This window comes from Lepisosteus oculatus, chromosome 8, assembly GCF_040954835.1.
Source record: "Lepisosteus oculatus isolate fLepOcu1 chromosome 8, fLepOcu1.hap2, whole genome shotgun sequence".
NCBI classification, from domain to species: domain Eukaryota; kingdom Metazoa; phylum Chordata; class Actinopteri; order Semionotiformes; family Lepisosteidae; genus Lepisosteus; species Lepisosteus oculatus.
The window spans coordinates 21883134-21898313 of NC_090703.1; the positions used below are offsets into that span (position 1 = coordinate 21883134).

The 15180-nt window shown below is 39.5% G+C and overlaps 1 protein-coding gene across 5 annotated transcripts in view; it reads left to right on the plus strand.

Annotated features, from left to right (window-relative positions):
• Positions 1-5424: 5424 nt before the first annotated feature.
• The window catches only part of plekhh1 (pleckstrin homology domain containing, family H (with MyTH4 domain) member 1), a 74073-nt gene continuing 64317 nt past the window's right edge, over positions 5425-15180 (plus strand). For 2 of the 5 annotated variants that reach the window (XM_069193395.1, XM_015351241.2), the window contains exons 1-3: positions 5425-5740; positions 6765-6868; positions 10046-10230. The gene's annotated coding sequence lies outside the window, so the exon portion shown is untranslated. Of the gene's footprint in view, positions 5741-6764; positions 6869-10045; positions 10231-14943; positions 15051-15180 lie in introns of those variants that run through there. The other 3 variants (XM_006632697.3, XM_015351234.2, XM_015351238.2) reach the window with 3 other exon arrangements.

Genomic DNA, 15180 nt, shown 5'->3' on the forward strand with positions numbered 1-15180 from the left:
GGTTTGAAAGGGCTTTGCTTTAGCTCCATTTTAAATTTGATGTTTGCGTAATTATTTAATGAAGAATGGAATGCACACCTACTGTAGTGGAAGCGGTAAAATATGACATTACTATAACCAAATAAGGATGTCACAGGGTGAACCCTTTTCAGTTTATTTTGTTTTTATTGCTTTCAAAAAGATTAAAAAATGTACAACTTAAATGTAGTCTTTTTTCCTAGCAGCTCCTGATTTCTTTGGGCTACAAATGTTTCCAAATCTAAGTGGAATGGTGGAAGTCACATCCTGGTGAATTTCCCAGCTTGCACATGCCCAATTCTGTATTGATCTATTGCTAATATATCCAATGGATGCCCCAAATTAAATTATCTTACTGCAATGTGCTTAGGGACTGTAAGAAGGATGCTACATACTGTAGGTATTGTGTTGGTGTTTGTATCTATTTAAAGCAGCCAATTCTATCTTTCAGTGTGTGGGAACATCAAAGCCAATACAGTTCTTGTCTAAGAGGCTACCAGGTCTTGTGTGACTAAGCTCTTAGTGTGCATTTTGTTGTCTGTTTTAAAGACTAAATTTGGCATCAGTGCAGCACCTATATAATTATGGTTGCACACTGTAGCTTTCCCTTCCACACCACCAAAAACACTTTGTGGCTGGATGGCCCTGTCTTTTGTTAAAAGTCGCTTTTGGAGTGGGGCTACTCTCCATCTTGCACTCAGCTAATCTTGCCACTCAGGCTGAATGCAATCCAAGATAGAGCAAGCACAGGTAATTTAATCTTGGTATTTCACAAAACAAACAGTGCTGCCGCTGACACCAAGAAAATCGAAGGTGAATAATCTTCAGTTTACTACAAGGTCTTGTTGTTGTGTCTACAGTACCTCAAATTATTGATAAAGGAAGGCTTTGTGCTATAGTGAAAACTTTTATCTGATTTGACAGGTCAGAAGTCTTTATTTACAAAAATAGTGGGGAGTTTCCTAAAGTGCTGCATGTTAGATAGCTTAAAACATATTCTCCCTGATATAAACAATGAGTAATTCTCTGTCAGAGAAATCCTAGATTTTCTCTTTGTGAAGAGCTGGTGGAGCCGACTGGATGGGTATGGAAGCCCGTTTCCGCCAGGCATCATACATACGACTGAAAACATGGTGAAACTTACTTTAGAAAAGTACTATACCATACGCTTATTTTAGCCAACATAAAATATGTTGTTAAAATCTAATATGTGCTGAATAGCCATGTGATCTATTCTAAGTTTTATAAAAAATTCAGATTATTGTATTGTACTATCCATCAATCAGTGCATTTTCTATTGGCTTAATCCAATTCAGGGTTGAAGGAATTTTGAAATCCTTGCAAGCAACTTTTTGGATTGGATTGGATTTTTGGGAGGAAACTAAAGCACCCAGACGAAGCAAAGAAACATGGGGAGAACATACAAACTCCACACAGATCCACCAGGGCTGGACTCCAGGCCCCAGCACTGCTGACCACTGCACCACCACACCAGCCACACATTTACCTATGAAACAGAAAAGGGAATATATTGAATATTATTTTCAGTTCATCCTAACCTTTATGCAACATTATTCAACAGAATGAAACAAACTTTATGTATGTGTGGACGCAAGTATCATGTACATGCCATTGGGGACATTGGGAATTTTATATTATGGGGTTGTAGTTCCCTCAAAACTAACTTCTGTATGTTTAGCCTGCATTTGCCTACAGTTTACAGTTGCCATGAAAAACCAACACTGTTAGTCATCTGGGTCAATGATATTTACTCAGCATTGTTTCACAACCATTGCTCAGTGATCCTGAACCAGCGGTGTGCCAGATCCCCTAGGTTACAATTGTTAGAATTTCTGTCTAAAACGTACATTGGAAGGACACAATTATAAAATCTCCCTGATGTAGATAACATCATTGCCACATTTGCACATTTTACATAAGACAGTATGTAGATGTACATAAGGTGCTGGTACCAATATCCCTGTGTATTATCCCTGGGCACTGTAGATTTGTACATGGAGTCTTTAAAGATCAACCTGAGATCAATTTAGGGATGCATGTTCTAAAATGTCTCTGTTCCATCCCATGCAGGCCAGGAAAGTGAATCACAGTTTGATACTGTTACCAGTTCAGGAAATTTGGGGTTCTCTCCTGAGTTTGGGTGGATCTGTTCGACCTTCCCACAAAACGGTTGACACATTGAAGCTTCTGAGCCACTGATGCTGGGGATGTTGAAAAGGGAGAGTCAATAATATTTTAGAGGACCTCTCATAGCATAAAAGCTGCTGTTCTGAAGTACAATCAATCAATCAAACTTCAAGGGCAAGGCTGATAAATATTCATCTTTTTTGATGAATTCTTGAGAAGAACTCAAATGATCTTCAGATTATACTAGGTGACTGAGGGAGTGTTGGCTTACAGCCTTCTTGGAAACCAGGATATTTGGCCATCTTGGACAGCTCTTCCTAGGAGCCTCTGTTCTAGACAGAGTGTTATTTAATAAGAGGAGTAGAGGCGGAACTTCGAACTAGCAGAGACTGTAACTAGGGTGTGGCAGGCTGACAACCAAAAGTCTTTTGCCAAATAGTTTATGTACTTAAAAAAAGGAAAGATTGTGGGAATTGTTCTGTAATTTACATTCTATCTCATAATTAGACTAGTGTTATAGCACCAGAGTACAGAGCAGTGAAAGAAATTAAAGAATAGCTAAGACACTGCCTTTGATAAATTTGTCTAAAATGTCACCTAAATTTATTGACATAAAATCTTACACAATACTCTCTTCTTTTGCTTTTTCATCTGATGTCTCTTCTATTTTTTCCACAGAGGACGCAGTTTTCTATCAGGAAGTTCAGAAACTGAAGTTTGAAGAATTGTTTTCTAACCTCTATAAGTAATAAGTGTCCATATCTAACACATGAAGGCCTCAAAACATTCCCCAAACCCAGTTAGGTGTTGGTGCTACGCAAATGGAGAATTACTATAAGAGTAGCGAACAACTGTTGATTTTATGTCGTCACAATGTATCACATGAGTTTCAGTCCTTTCCTTCACTTCTGGGTGAAGCCCTTCTTCTTGTGTTTACCTTCTTTATTCCATCCTCTTATTCTTACTTTTTTGTTATAAATTCTGTTTAACTGTGAACACTTTAGGCCTTAGAAAAGGAGGTAAATTCCCCCATAAGTTCCCAAGTCACATTGAAATGCTTCTCTTGCAACACTGGAGTTGCCATGAACATGGTATTCTCTCAATACTATCCGTGGAACTATATTAGCCCCAAAATTCTGTTGTTTCAGTTATCCATCCATTTATTTTCTAACTGATTTATCCAATACAAGGTCAATGGTACCTATGCTGGCAAACAACAGGTGCAAGGCAGGATACACGCTGGACGGGACACCAGTCCCTCACAGGGCACGTACAAACATCACCCATGCTGCTGCTCTGCGAGGGGAGCTAGCTGTGTCACAGTAGCTGGTGATGTCATCGACAACCTGTCTCCCTTTGCCGACTGTAGCGGAATCTAATCACCTTGAGACTCGGAGCACCTGAAGTTGCTTAACGACCACATCTGTCTTTGAGTTTCATTTCGTTTCGCTTGCTTTGCCTTGTTAGCTGTTTTTTGACCTCCTGCTTTGTCTCCTGACTGTGTTCAAAGCCAGAGTCCAAGCCCTGATTCGGGAACTTGGATTGAAACTCAGCCTGTCTCCAGGACATTCCCTTGTGCTTTGCTGCACTGCCTGAACCACACTCTGGTTCTCTAACTACATGTAGCCACATCTGCCTGTGTGCGTGGCTACTTGGCTCAATCCCAGAATGCTCATTTCCCGCTCCCTCCTGTCTCAGTACTGCGCAGCTTAACTCAGCTGCCTTTTTTATTCAGCCAGTGAATTCTTAACGCTCCTGGATGTCACAAAAGGTTCCTCACACTTACCAGGGCCAATTTTCCCAGAAGCCAATGAACCTACCAGTATGTCTTTGGACTGTGGAAGGAAAACTGGAGTACCTGGAGGAAACTGACATAAAAGCAGAGAGAGCATACAAACTCCTTGCAGATAATACCCCAAGGCTGTCACCATGCTGCCCTTGTTTCAGTTATCACTGCATCAGTTCAAATTCTCAGTGATTTTTGTCTGAATGAAACTTCTTTGTGTAAAGTTAATGGTCTTTCATGATTTAGAAAGCTGTCATGTGTCATACGAAGTTGACCAAATGTTCCAGAGCCACCTTCAATCCTGTGTTGGGTCTGTGAACTACAGTAGATGTTCACATTTAGATGGATTTGCAGTGGAAGGTAAATTTCAGACAAATATGCTGCCTGAAATTTACAACATATACTGACCCCAGCTGAATGGTAACCCAAACCCCCCTAGGTGAGAAAACACTAAATATGAATGAACACTAACTGATAGCTGTGATACTTTTTCAAAGGAATGGTGTAGAGGAACTGAGAACTCTGGCAAGTAAAGGAGCAGTACTGATGTTTGATAAGCAGAAGCTATATTGTTGTGTTATTTGTAACAAAAAAAGTTTGATAAGATGTATGTTCTTCCTCTAATTCTTTCTTCCTTGGGCATTTCTCCCATTGTTCTAGAGAAACTCCTGTGTGTAAAATTTTAATTGACGGCTACGTGGTTCCAGCCTGACTTGCCAAAGGTAATAAAATCATCAAAGGACATTAGAAAAAGGCATATTGTACCCAAATTTTAAAATCTGTTGATCGCCGTGTTTAGCAGCCAAAATGCAGAGGGGGTTTGAGTCACTACGCTTGGAGTCAGCCACACACTCAGGCTGTTACTGCAGAGCAGTGCTGGCAGATTCCACTTGGACCTGGGACATCTGTTTTAAAGATAAGGAGCAGCAAGCAAATTCGTGAAGAAAAACTGAGGAGAAAGTTATCTGCAGCACCACTACTGAGTGTGCGAGTGTCATTCATGAGACTTTGAGAAATGAGAGCTTGTGTGAAGTGAGATTTTATACGGGAGAGAAATTGAGCCACAATATTGTTTTCAGAGTTGGTTTATGTTTAATAATTATGTGTATCCTTAAGCCTTAAATATATCTAGAACCCTTCAGCCATTCATAAAAGATTGGAATATTCGGAGTACATATGTTAAACTCAGCACATTTAATACTTTTGGCCCTAAAGCTGAACCTAGAAACCTTTTTTCATCTCCCTCATTTCTTAGTAATGAAAGTTGAAACTTTTATCACAAATGTCAAGATTCTTTTTCTTATTACATAACAGCAAGTACAACAGCTATGCCACCCTAATAAAGACACATCTGTATTGGAATGTTGTTTTTTGAAAAATAAATTAACAGCCTTTGTTTTTTTACAAAATAAAAATGTTACAGATGTAAACAACCACATTTATTTTCTAAAATGTGGCAGCAGGTTATTTGCCTAGTTGAGATTCATATAAAATTTACTTTTCAGCTCTTGGGAGACTTACTTCAGAGTGGAGTTTTAATAGCAACTTGTCTGACCAAAACACCTTGTTTTATGTTGAATGTGGTGGCTTTGTGTCAACAATGGCACTAAAGGGTATCTGATACTGTAGATTGGTTGACATGAAATCAAAGGAATTTTTTTATTTTTAATTATAGAAATAACACATGAGAGAAATTCTTAATCCATCAATGAGGACAGCGAAGTTATTTGAGAAAGCACTGAACTAGGATTGAGCTGTACCACGAGTAAACAAGCAAACCATGGAAAGGTAAGGCATAAAAAAGGTATAATAATGGTAACAGCTAAGAGGAGGCCATTCAGCCTGTCTAGCCTATTTGATAGTTGTAGTTACTTGATTTAAAGTCCTCATCCAGCCATTTTTTAGCTATCCAGCCTAAAACAACATGGCTGGGTTAACAGACTCTTACAACCTTTTGGGTAAAAAGCTGCCTGCTGCTCTCACTTGAAATGCATTTTCACATAACATTCACTGGTGCCCCAGTATTTCACTGTTCATTCTGAACAAATTTTCTGGAATGCCTTTGTCAGTGGATTTTGAATACTTCAGAATACTTTGTTATGGGATTCCTTCTTAGTCCTCTCTGTTCTGCTCTAAAAAATTCAGTTGCTTTGGTCTGTGAGTGTAAAGATGCCCCTTAAGTCCCAGAATATATTTGACTCCTTTTCTCTAGACTGAACCCAGAGCAGCAACATCTATTCTAGACCATGATTACCAAGTGTCTACACAATGTTATACTTGAGGCCTTACTATATTCAATTCGGCTATGATATCCCATTGAGGAAATTTTCCTGTAGAGGGTATCAGAAAGCTGTTAAAGAAAGGGTATTTTCAAGCAAGCAGGTACTGCAACAGCGCACACAGATTGTTAACAGCACTCTGTTTTGACTGAGAGCACTGACTCATTCCTCAACAGTCCCTGCTTACCTTACATGAGCTCAAACCGACTCCGAAGTTTGAGGCAGAAACGCAACTTCAGCAAACAGCTCACACCACAAGCTTTGAGTTCAAGGTCAGTATTAAAAACTGTAGCGTGTTGTAAAAAACTGAGCCAGGAAGAACTTGGAGAGAAGAATCTGCTAGGCTTCACAGAGGAAAGCCCATCCTAACAAATATGGGAGGGAATGTAAGGGGAGTCCCAAAACAAAAACAAAACACATTTTCTGCCTCTTATGTCGGAGAGATTAAGATCTTCCATTGCTTTTAAGACAACGAAGCTGGTGTGTGGAACAAACCCATTCATACAACCATTCTCAATCTATTTGTCCTGCAGATGGTGAAGGACCCCCCCCCCACACACACACACTCACACACTTTTGCGAGGAATGAGTCAGGGAGCTGGTGAAGATGGGGTGGTTGGAGGAGTGTGTCCAGAAGGTGAGATAGATATATTATGGTAGAAGAGAGGAAGTGGGTGAGATCAGATTAATCTGTTGTAAACTCCTTTTATATAGGGAAGAGCAATTTTTTATATTTATATATTTCAAAAATATATATATTCCAGTAATGGTAAGTCACGGGAGAGAATTTTAAAGGCATTTTAAAGGTCCCCTTTTCTGTGGAGAAAGTTTACAAGGGGAAAACAGCAAATGTGTGTTTTGCTTCTTAACTGTCTCTCAGACCATTAGTCTTTGGAACGTCTTGCAGAAAGCCCAGGCGCAGAACCCCAGACGTCTGCTGGCTGGTGTACAGGCCTTTAAAATTGTCTCTGCAGAGGGTGTGGTAGGAACTCAACTGACCGCTTGAGCTGTACACAGTAGAGCAGAGTCATAAAATTGTCAGGGAATTGTCACACCAGAAAAAAAGGCTTCGTTTTTAATTAAATGTTTGCAAGCCATAAAACTTCTGTGTTCTTTTTCAGTTATGGCATAAAAGCCATAAAAACCTTTTTATGTATTTATTTACACACCATGAAGATTGTAGCATAAATACACAAATACCATAAGAAGTTCCAGATGATGTTTGTGCCGTTTAAAAGTATTCACTTCTTCAAGCTGCTACAAACGACTAAAGTTTAAAAATGGCAAATCCAAACAAGTTAAAAAACAGAAACGCGTAACTGTGCAATTGCAGCATACAGTTCAGGAATCAGTTGCAGGGTAGTTACCACGACTGCCTCACAGCTTTAGAGTCTTGGGTTTGATTTTGGGTACACCCTGTAAACTGTAGTTGTAAGATCTCTGATTTCAGGAGCAGGGGGCAGTAAAACAGCTCAAATGTTATGGTTGTGGCTCAGTCAATTATGGTGTGATTGTAGTGTCTTTTGGTATCACACACTTTTTTCCTGTAGTTCCATCTTCAGCTCTCCAAGAAAAAATAAACAAAGGGTTCCATTTTTTAAGAACTGATGCGCATATAATCTGTGCAATTAATGTTCTCATACAATGGAAATAAAATGGCCCCTAAAAAGATTATATAGTTTACACGCAGGAGAGAACAAGTCAAACTGTGCATAACAGTTGTGCATTTAAATTGGGAACACAGTTATAAATCTCTCATCATCTCTCCAAAACCTGTTTTAGAGTCAGTACAGTTGATCAAACCCAGACATGTATACAGTATATAAGCAAATAGAAAGTACAAAATGCACATAAAATATGTATTTGGAGCACAATTAATCTGCAGCTGTTTGATCTCTGCTCTACTTGATCACCAGTCTAATCCTAGATTATATGGCCACGTTTATGACAAAGATTTGGTTTCACTTATTGATTCAGCTACCACATTTGGGCTTTGCTCAGAAACGACCTTGGATAAAAATTCAAAGGCCTTTCTGCTCAACAATCACTGAGAATGCATACATTCTAAATGTTAAAAGCGTGGAGTAGCTCAGTGACACAGTTGTTAAGAGTTGCTGCCTCGCAGGGCTGGTGCCATGGGATTAGTGCCTCGGGTGCTATCTGTGTTGAGTTTGTATGTTCTTCCTGTGTTCACGCCGGTTTCTTCCTGGTGCTCCAGTTTCCTCCCACAGTCCAAAGACAGACTGGTAGTTAAGTGACTGCTGTAAAATTGGCCCTGGTCTGAATGCATGTTTGTGTCTGTATGTGCCCTGCAAAGGACTGGCGCGTCACATCCAGAGTGTCCAGACTTCTTAATGCCCTTTACCAGCCAAGTTTGGCCCAGGCTTCCTGTGTATCAATCTGTCAAATAAAGCAGCTTAGAAAGCGGATGGATGCTAACAGCATGAAGGCACATATTAATAGGGTTCATGTCTGCAGTTGTCCGTAAATCTAGAAGATTTGATTGAACGCTGTACTGGTCGTTCTATAAACCGAGCAGTTTGTCCTGCTTGTTACACTACCTGCTGAAAAAGGCACCTGTTTTCACAAAATGGAAGTCCTTCCCTGCAGTTCAGGAGGGATGAGGACAAGTGAGACAATTTCACCCTGCTGTTTCAATCATAAGCATTTCTGATATTTGCTATATATACATACAGTATCTCACGGAAAAAAAAAATTTTGCCTCCAGCATTCCGACTCTACTCTGTCTCTACTGGTGCCGCTGTCCCTTGGTTCACTACTCATTCTGCATGGGGGTCCCAACCTCCTCGTCCTCTGGCCGGGGGGCTGGCCCTCAGACAAGCGGGTTAAACCAAAACGTAATACTTAATAATACAGTATACTTAAAAACTCAAAAAATGCGTAACGCATTTGTTTCTTCTATGTCAAAGATTTAGAGACTATACAAGTCCTGGTATTGGTTTACTGGATCCTAAGCCTGTGGTTTTCAGGAGATAAAGTAGGCTGTTCCGTTCAAAATTGGTGTTTTGAAAGACAGCTTTCAAATGTCATGTATGGCAGACATGACCATCAATCAGATGCCTTGCAGTGTAGGAGAGACCCATCAGTGCTCTGATTGTGGGAGATCAGGAAATGTTTCACCCAAAGTCCCACGGAGTGCTTTTCTGTCACTGATCTATGTATAGCAAAAGTATTGCTAGCTCATTAATAAGGTTTATAAGGTTTTAAAAAACATACATTAATATTCACCCATTTTTAGAAATTTCTTCTACAAATATTTTTTTTCTTTTTTAATGTCCTTTAATTAGTGCCTCTGTGATACTTGTGGGTATGTATATGTTTCATTAAATGTATTTCCCAAAACAGTTTTATGTTAACCCCAGATTTACCATCTGTATTAGTGACAAGTGCGGTACATTATAACGGACGGGAAGATAAAATATTTAGCAATGAGGATAAAAATCAATCAACTCATGAAGAGGAAAATACAAATTCCGTGTGAGGTGAGTGGGGATTCGCAAGAAACTTAACATGATGGAAACGCATCACCGTTCATTCCCTGGTTTAAACAATAAATTACTGAACGTTTTGGGAGACGCAGTTTGGTACTGTATACTCAGCGGTAACGTCATTTATGGGTTTGTTTTAGTTTTTATTAAGGTGGTATATGTGTAAGTGGGGTGTACAAGCGCAAAACATCTCACTGTAGTAAATACTGAATAAACCTGAGCTATGATGCAACTTCCTGTGGTGTTTATACAAAGTGAGGGGTTGGCTTTGAGAGTAATTTGATACCACATCTCCCCCTTTTAAGGATCGGGGATGATTCTGTTGAATGAGGACAGCAGCGCTGCGGTACCTTGCTCTGAAGTCTACACGCCGGTGAGCGACACTCACACAGCAGAGCGAGTCCCAGCTGGCGAAGGGACTGGGGGTACAGTGATGTGATTGCATGAAGGTGTTGATGTGACAATCCGGCGGATAAAAAACAACCACAAGGTAATTCAATTGTTCTCATAAACTGCTGAGGTTTCATACTGTTGCATAGCAGAATGCGGATCCTAAAAGTTTTGTTATGCTGGGAAGGTGCACGGAGTGTCGTGGTTTGTACTCGTACGTGAGAGGCTGGTGGACTGGGATTACATTTTGAACTCTGCCTTTGCAGCAAATCCAATGAAACTGTAGACGTCGAGTTTTGAGATGAGTGCTGATCGAGTCAAATCCCCGTTCAGATTTCTAGTGGTGAATTTAGCTAATTCGCAAATCTGGACGATTTTAAAGGGAACAGTAAGCAATTTTATGATCTTGAGATGGTACATTTTTCTGATTCACCTGCTCATTGTTAGAAGCCTGTAAATTACCATTAATTCTCCTGTGTTCGGGGAGTACACGAATTACAATTTGCCAACACTTTGTTTTACAAAGTTGTGAAAATGAGACTCGCGGTGTTCGTGTCTCCATGGAAATCTCTACCTGAACAAAACTTTCTTCTATTCTTATCTGTTGGTTTTTATGTTTACTACTTTTAATCCTGTAATATAAATAGGTATGTTAGTTGATTATATGTTTGATTTTAGACCAAATCATTCATAATATTTAAAAACATAAAAATATAGATAGCCATTTAAAAATATACATACAGGTGCCTGTTCGATATTTTTGTCTTGTTTGCTTAGAACCTGCTTTAAAGTAGCCTAATTGGTTCGTAGCGCCATTAAAATTAAATTCTGCTTTTAAATTATCGCAGGAATGTATATTACATTATCTAATTTGCATGTTAAATAGCTGTGTGCTTTGGGTCTGATCCATGACATTTTCTAAAATTAATTTAGTCAGTCCGCCCTTTTGAGAATATAGTGATTGCCTTCGTTGCGTTTTTTACCCAGATAAAGCAGCTACAATACATCCAATATCAATCTAGTGATTGATCTGCAGTTCTTGTATAGTCACAGTACAAGATTTCTTTATCAGCTCCTGGGACAATGGTTTAGCCTCTGTATCAGGTGTACATCTTATTCACAATAAAATTTGTTCTTTTTCCTTAATACAAAGTATTTTCCTTTCCTTCAACATTTAATTGCACTGTACTAATTTAACATCATGCAGTATGGTGTCATTTAAATATATTTGCCAAGCTGACCTAGTTCTGTTATTTTGTTCTGTTTATTTACTAAGTAGGTCAACAATCCAAGTTAAGGTCAGTAACCACCTCCCCAAAATAGTGTTCCTTTACTTGTAGGATTCTTTAGAGACTTTTCCTTGGCTGGACAGATTGTCAGAGTGCCGAAGAGCAACCGAAGCCTGGATGTTATGACACTGTAATAACAATTTCAGTTATTGACAAACACACACAGTTACATCTTTGTCTCTGATAAAGCTTATATTAAATGGAAGTTGTGATCGTGTTATTGTAGTAGCTCAAACAATAGCACACTATAATTTCCTGCCCATGAGTTTTGAGCAAGTACTGTACATTGATGCTTCCTTAATATTCTTAGTTACAAGTGTGTGTGAATCAGTGTTTTCTCTTGACTGCTTTCTGAGAGCTGGTGCTGAAGATGTTTACACCTCAGTGCTGTGGAATGTCTTGAGCTATATTTGCTGCAGGCTGGTTCTGACACTGATAATAACTGTGGGCAGTTTACAGAAAGCCTGTTATTACTGTACTCTGCTTCCTCAGAAAGGTGGGAGACTCATTGACAGGAATTTCATTACCAGCAGGTCTAACAATACAACTGTTAAGAGACAGCATTTGTAATTGAGATGAAAGAAACAGATTTAAAGGAGTATGGTTTGTACTTGCTCGTTATTTTGTTTCTCACCAGGTGCATGTTAAACGTGTTTGACCTGCCTATTTTTCTGTTGACATTTTAAGGACTATGATGGTACACAGCAAGGAATAATAAAGTTAAGCTGCCCTGATGGACTGACTGATCAAGGAACTGTGACAGCCACAATGTTGCAGACATCAGATAAGATCACTTTATTGGCCATATACAATTTCTTGTATTAGGAATTTGTCTTTTCCCATACCCCAACTTGCTCTCCATGAGACACACAGACAGGGAGAGAAGCTTGGGTCAGAGCGCAGGGTCAGCCATTTATACTGTGGCCCTGGAGTCGTTGGGGTTAAGGGCATTTCTCAGGAGCCCAACGGAGTAGGATTCCACTGCCGGCTGCTGGATACGATCCAGCCAAAGGTGCAGATCCCTAGCCACAGAGCCACCGCACCACCCAGCTGCACCGACATCCATCTTTTGTATGTCATATGGGGCATTACAATTAGACGTAATGTTCATATTTATTGCATGGGATATGTGGGACAGTTATCTTTTTGTAGGGTGGTATAACAGTATGCATACAGTATAAAAAGGTGTTTGGCCAGAGTTTCTGAATGCGTTAGAAAGATACTGAAACAGGAAAGGAGAAGAGAAAAGTTTAGGATGTTTTCTCACCATTAGTTGGGTTTCTCAGGTTCTGTTCAAAATGATCATTTTGAAAGGGTGGTTGAGAGAAGATCATAGTATATTTTTAAGTGGTGACTACATTTCTAAGACTAATGCGGCATGTGACATGAACCAGGTGATGGCTGTTGTTTTCTTTACATTAAACAATGCAAAGTGTTTGCTGTGTTGGTGCATTGATCACCAGACTGGGCTTCCAATCCTCACAGCCCCTGGAGGTTGTTGATTAAGTGCAGTGTGTGGTGCAATAGATAGTGCTAGCCTCTGCCAGGTTGCTTCACGCTACAGTAATAGAACTGTGCATCATTGTGCATTGTGACAAACAGTCCTTCAGAAGATTGGTGTAGAGCTAGTATTGAAAAATTGGATAATTCACCTCTAATGGAGGAGGCATTGTAGCTTAGAGAAAGAGTTCAGTCTTTTGTTGGATAAATACATAGACTGACGTTTGATTCACTTGGCCAAACTTATCTGTCTGGTCTTCACTTACTTTCTAACTAAATCTTAGTCAACTTTGTAATAATCTGAGAATACTGTTGTTTTTTTTTTTACTTGATATGGTTTGCTGGTATTCAGCCATTTAAAGATGTACAGGTTTCTGTTTTTAGTTTATTGTTAGGGTTACGTGATTATATTGTAGAAAGCATTCAGTGCTGATGCTGCAATGCTGGATGTAAATAACTAGAGTTATTTAAAGAGTTATGTTTGTGTATGTGAATGAGAAGAAAGGAAAAGTTTGGTTCCTTTGGTGATTCCAATTGATAAATCAGTCACCCCTTACCCCAACTGATCACTGCCTAGCTGTGTGCTATATTGAAATACTTCAGGCTTTCATTGATCAATGCCTGGGAGACTTTTCACGTACTCTGAAGAAAACTCAACAACCAAAACATTGTTTTTTCACTTCTGTCTTTTGACTTTTCAACATGGAATTAAATGTCTACAAATCTGAAGGCTGCTGTTGTTATTCATTTATTTGGCTGATGTTTTTAATCTAAAACAGCTTCTATTTGTAGAGTTGGACATTTCACTGAAGATATCAGAGAGGAGTACTCTAGAGCCCTCCTGCACAGGATTTGAACCCACAACCTTCTAGTTCGGAGTCCAGAGCCCTAACTGGAAACCAAACCTTTCTGTAGGAAACCAGGACTTGCCTGATTCTAGTGCTACTCAGCTGGATGTGCTCCAGAAAGGTACCTCCGTACCTTCTGAGCTTCTTGACCACTAGAAACTTCAACACACAGGGCCCCATGAAAGATTCCCAAGTTACATTCTACAAAATAACTTTAGAACTTTCTGCTTAGCAGGTGCTTTTCTTTACCTTCTTCTCCACAGCTTGCATCAGACGTAAACAAGGCCCTTGATGATTTGACTAGCTATTGCTGTGATTTCACTGTGCTGCGCTATATTAACTCTGGCTTTATCACTCTGAGACTTTATAAAGGTACTGTATGGTCCTTTTTGCAATAACCACTAAAGGAAGTAAAAAAATAAATAAAATCAAGATGAGGACCATGTGCCTGCGAGCTGAATATTGATCCTGGATTATTAAAACACAATCCCCAGCATGCTCTATAACTGAAGCAGATTTAACACGCATTAGCTTGAGATCCAGACTGCTGATTTCTGCCATGAAAGCCAAATCCCCAGGAAGCTGATCCGGATCTTGCAGAGAAAAACAGCAACATAAAATTGAAATGTCTCGCGGGGTGACATCATAACAGCTCTAATCCCTGACATCACTGCTTTCAACTTTGTGCTCAGAAATCCCACGAAAGACTCTCGGGGCATTAGTCGAGTGCGCTGATGAGTCGATGAGATAGCTCTGCTCTCCTTGTGGGTCAATGCATCTCCAAAAACAGGGCTCACGCCTAGGGGGTGAACTGAACAGGTTGTCAGAACAGCTTCATACTGAAATGTCTGTGCAAAAGTACAGCATTTGCTTCAGCTCTTTACTGTTGTGTACTTGCTGCCGCTTTAGAAAGGGCAGGAGAATGGGAGTTAATAAGTAACAGCTCCTTTGGTTTCAACAGCTCTCTGCTTTTCTTAGCTCGCAAACTATGGATTAAAAAAATAACTTTTTCATAGGCGTCCATGCTCAGTTCAGCATTGTCTAAAATGAAAATTTCCTTAAACCTTTAAAAATGACTTTATTTTAAATTAGTTTGAAACTTTAAAAATACAAAGGTCCTCTTTTAGGATGTTCTGTTACTTTTGAGGTGTACAATTTTGATTGTCTCAGCATTTTTCGTGTTGTAGTAGTTGTGAAAATCTGTAGAGCACTGGTCACTGTGTCCGGTACAGAGATCTGCAACGTGATGGATGGAAGTTGGGAGTGTAAAATTCTTTTCTAACGTAAGTTTATGTAATTAACCTCCTGCATGCTAATCTGTTCTACTCTCTCTGTCACCCACATCACACACAAGATGGTATTTATGTTGTTGGATATAAAGGTTACCTGCCAAGTGAAAGTTTGCAGTTGATA